At 35.8% G+C, this 5,364-nt stretch overlaps 1 pseudogene; it reads right to left on the bottom strand.

Annotated features, from left to right (window-relative positions):
- Window positions 1-297: 297 nt before the first annotated feature.
- On the bottom strand, window positions 298-5,056 carry LOC120182711 (annotated as a pseudogene).
- Window positions 5,057-5,364: the final 308 nt, after the last annotated feature.

Below are 5,364 nucleotides of genomic sequence, written 5' to 3'. Positions count from 1 at the left end.
TGCCAGAGACTACAGGTTCTAAATACATTTTAAAGGCATAATTATTCAAGGGCTATGAATGATTTAGTCTCAACTTAATTAATTTTCATAAGCTAGACCTCATCTAAATGATTGAGATTTACAGTAGTAACGGTACAAAAATTTTGAGACAAGCTTTACTCAAACCTATTTAATACTGTCTATCGTCCTCTTAAAAGTGTCCTCTCTTTGTGGAATGTTTCGATCACTCTCCCAAACAACTCTATTTGAAAAGTAGATAACCACTAAATCATACTACAATTAGAAATTTAAATCTACTCACTCATGATCATGGATGCTTTTGGGGAGTCCAATCTCAGAAAGGGAATGGAAATGAGTTCGTCTAAGTATTTCATGCACATCAGCATTTCTTTTAAGTTCATCCCCATCTTTTGCACCTGACGTCAGGTGAGTGCATATAAAACAAAAAAATGTTTGATATATGGATATGCTGACTTATATAGATCCCTGGAAGAAAAATGAATGGCCATAAAATTAGCTAAATATAGCAGAATTAACAGTGACCAACAGCTAGAAATTGAATAATATAATGTACTAGCACGGATTCTATTCAATTGATTCAAAGATTAAAGTAAATCACGCTTACTGAACTTAGATACAGCGAGCTTAGATACAAAAAGTCTAAATATAAAGTGTCCAACCTAGAAAGCACATGAACATGAGCTATAGCACCACAATATATAAACTATATGATTCAAGGGACTGCTAACATGACAAAAAGAAAATCAAACATACAATTTAAGAAAATAATTAAAGAAGGAACAGACCTTGTTGCCAATGTAACCCATTACACCAACACCAACAGTAGACACCTTCAAGTTCTGAATATGCCTGCGCAAATTCCTACGAACCCATATAGAGAGGAAAATTCCTACCATCTGCTTACTATTCTTACATACAATGATCTTCTTTTCCGCTTCATGAGGGATTCAAGGTCAGGTTCTGCAAGCAAGGCAATCCCAGATGACCTATGATCCATATCATTTATGAACTTGAAGGAACTATATGTTTTAAAAGACTTTGTTGCTCTGAAAGATTTTCTTGGTTTGAAAGAACTTGGTCTGTCCAAAACATTCTGAGATAGCAAGTATAGTGGAGGCCTTGGATAGCTCAAACCAATCCTTTCAGTACCACTAAGCATTCTGGTTAATTTTCTATTTTGTTCAATTCCACTGAGTGTTCTGGTCAATTTTCTATTTTGTTGACAGGCTGAGTCTTCTACGTTTTCTGCACAATCTTCCGTCCGCAAGCAATACAATCCATCTAACATCTTTGGTGAAGAAAATTGCCTCTGTAAATCCTGTTCTACGTCTGTATAAAGTTGAGTGGTATCATTACTGTATGAAACCCCACAAGTGCTGAACACACGTTTATTTTCGGTTGAATTGTTAACTTCATCAAAACCATTTGGGTCTTCATCCAATGGATAAATTTCTTCACCAATATCCCTTTCACTTTCAAAGATTATCCCCTCCTCTACGTTCGGAACATCATCAAATGGCTTAAACTTTGTTGGAGATGAGGGATCACTATAGCATTTTACTTTCGTAGTTGCGGGTTGAATTGGATATTCACACAAGCCACAGAAGATTAAAGTTATAATTTCACAGTCTAAGAGACTGATTGCAGGGATATATGATGATAACTTAACAAAAGGGAGAAAACGTGCTCTCCTGAAAATTTCACAGACAAGTTGTGGTACCTGGTAAATTAATTTCACAACAATTCGAAGGTGATTTGCTTGTAAATAATAACATTATAAGGGAAAAAAAGAGGAACACCTCCAAACACTAGCTTAGATGCTACAGGATAGCTCTATTTCCTTGTGACCTGCCATTCCTTCTTAAGGATTGTCAGAACTGTGCACACAAATAGATAGCATCCATGAAAAAGAAAGGGAAGAACAGAGCTATATGCAATCCAAGAAACCAACACCTAATAAATCTAAAAATTACTCAACACATAACTCCTTCGCCTTAAAAAGCCAGCCTTATTAACCATATCTCATTAGATGCACGAACAGCTATCAGCTGATGGGACTAATTAAGCCTTTTACTAAATCATCAACTATTTTATGTTGGAAGGAAATACCAATCGGAACAAATCATCAACTAATTAAATAATATTTTAAACGTTAAATAAACAAAACAAATGCTTAAAAAGTACTTACTTTAGCAACTCATAAAAATTTAGATATCAATCGACCACAAAATAACATTTGTATCGTATCAATTCTTAAAGATGACCGATATGCATCAATCACTCTATCGCCAACACTAAAAAGCATATTCTAAGGCAATTGTGGTAATAGGAATAGACAAGATTTTCACAAGCTATTTTTGATAAAATTTTAAACTCGAGGTTATTAATCTTCCACCACTCTAAGACATTAAAACCACCGTAATTTTCCTTACAAATGAAAAATCCTTCTTCTAAGTATTCCTTAGCATCCAGTTTCGCACAGTCCGATTTTTGAAATGGTTTACATTTCTTTCAAGATTGTCGTTACATTGCAATTGCATTAATAATTTAAAAATATAATTATTTTTAAAAAATAAATTATGTCATAATATCTACAAAAATCTATAATCACGACATTACAATCGTATTTATGGCTCACCATAATATAATACTATGAATTCCTAATAAAAAGCGCTATGTTAACATTCCCAAAAATATCTATATATACGTTCATAGATTAAACAAACTAATGAGTAGGGATGGGCATGGGTCGGGTTTTTGGTCCACCCGACCCGACCCGAAAACAAAAGAGCCTCCACCCGAGACTCGATCCGACCGACTCGACCAAAACAAGGTTTCACCCGACCCGATCCGACCCGATATATGACTTAGAAATCCGACCCGAAATAATAAAATTTTTTTTATTCAATAAAAATAGTGACTTAATTGAAAAATATATATATAGAGGGGTATTATTGTAATTATTCCTAAATATATAATGTTAAATTATATATTTTTTTGGGTCGGGTCGGATATTTTTCACCCTAAACCCGAACCCGACCCAAACCCGATTTTTTAAAAAAATTCCGACCCGATCGGGTCGGATCGGAACCCGTCGGGTTAGGGTTGAGTGCCCATCCCTACTCATGACCAGTCTCTTTTGTGTTCGAACAAACAGCTCTCCTACAGAAAAGGCTTTCCTTTTAGTTCATCAACTGCCATTCTTTGTAGTCTTTTCCTTCGATATTTGTACATTAATCCTTTGTAAGTTTCTGTCATTCCTTATTTGTTTCACAATATCATTATCCTTAATTTCCTCTAACTAAGATCTTTTGGGGTTCATATTCCCAAAAAAACGATCCCTTTGTGTATAAAATCCATCTCCTGTTATCCATATTAACATCCAAAACCCAACCTTCATTAATCCTTTTGTTTTGTCATCATGGTTAGAGATTTAAATTATGATTGTAATCGTATCTTTATTATATTATATTTATGTGACAATAATAGGTGTTATTGTGATCATGGAAACTATTCCACATCTTAATCATTGTATAACTACTACTTTTCCGAAAACATACCGATATTTAAATCTCTTATGGTCTTGATTGAAATAATTCATTAATAAATATTGACATCCTCATATGCCATAACTGGTTGCATGTCTATAAATTTTGTCAACCCCAATCGTATCCCCTTGCAATGTTCGTGCAAGTCCTAATTGTTTACAGTGGGAGGAAAACCGGTGGTCTGATTCTTGTTTCAGACTTTTCAACATACTTCTCGATGCTGTAAGGGGCCGGAGATGGTTGTACGATCGGTTTGGAGAGACGATGATGGCGGCTGAGAAAACGGACGACGACTATATTGGGAAATGGGTGTTGGGGAAGATTGGAATTTAGAAGATGAATTTTGAGATTTTATGTTGGACCAAGTTGATAGAATTTTTAAATATTGAAGTTTTTTTTTGAATTATTTTAAATTAGTATCAGTTTAAATAATTGGATAACAAAAACATAAATACATGAATAGATGAGTGACCAAATAAGTAGTTTACCTTTAAATTTATGGCATAATGTTAAATTTTATCCCAATATTTACTAAAATAGTCATTTTGACTCATTATTTTTTTGAAATATTTTGGTTATAATATTTTATTTCAGGTGAAAGGTCATTAATGCTTGATCAAATAATCACTTTGACACTATTTTTCTGGAACATTTTAGTACTTAATGTTTCATTTTAAAGTAAAAACTCATATTTAAAACGTTAATTGTTTGTTATCTAACATTTTCCGTCATAAAGAGACTATTTTATTCAAAGTGATCAAAATGCCAAAATACCAACAACGCAAAAACCTGGGTGATCATGAAGAACCAGTTGGGTGTGAGCAAGGTGAAATCCCACCGTCGACATATCCAAATGCAATGACGTTAGCTGGCGGACAACATTGTCTGCATCGCTTTCTATCCATACCTGTGCAAATTGTAATTCAACAGCCAATTGAAGACCATGAGTGATGGCCTTCGCTTCTGCCATTGCAATATCGTAACCACCATGCAACGGAATAGCCTGATACGCTACCACCGAGCCATAGTGATCACCTGCAATGATACGACAGCTGATCATCCAGTTGACAATAAGCAAGTAGCATCCTCATTTATTTTTAGAACAGCAGCCGGTGGTTTACACCATAGATCAGCATGAATATCACCCTGCAATGAAGATGAGCTGGAAATCCTATTGCCGTATCGAAAGCAGCCATGAAAGCTTTGCTTGCTCCAACAACCTGCCACCCCGGAGTCAAGCGATTATCCATTACGTAATCATTGCGCCTCTGCCAGACAAAATATGCCACTACAATGTAGCAAACGATATTCTTCTCTGGTCAAAACCATTTGAAGCTGTTGCAGCTAGTCACCACACGAAGAGCCCATGTTGAACATTGTTGACCCATTAAAACCTGCTGCTTGAAGTATCTGCACTGAATCAATGCAGTCTCGAATAGCATGTAAACAAGTTTCAGTCCTTGCCCCACAAATCGGACAGTCTCCATTTGACAAACCAGTCAATTGAAGCCGATGACACACCGGGAGCGCTTCATGAGCCAAACGCCACCCAAAAATCCAAATCTTCGGAGGTAGTGACAATCAAGACATGTAAAAGCTAAAGTGGAGAAGCCGTAGAAGGATAACTGTGTTGGCGAAGCAAATAGAAATAACCCAACCGGACAGAATACATCCCAGAGCAATGGTTTGACCAAATCCTCAAGTCAAACATCACTGGAGCAATTGGACAGGTAACAATCAGAGCCGCATCAGATGATTGAAAAACAGCCCGAATCAAAGCTTCATTCCAACGAGT

This window comes from Hibiscus syriacus, unplaced genomic scaffold, assembly GCF_006381635.1.
Source record: "Hibiscus syriacus cultivar Baekdansim isolate YM2019G1 unplaced genomic scaffold, ASM638163v2 tig00003721_pilon, whole genome shotgun sequence".
Classification (NCBI taxonomy): Eukaryota; Viridiplantae; Streptophyta; class Magnoliopsida; order Malvales; family Malvaceae; genus Hibiscus; species Hibiscus syriacus.
The sequence above is the reverse complement of the archived record's forward strand: the minus strand, read 5'-3'. Positions and strand labels throughout refer to the sequence as shown.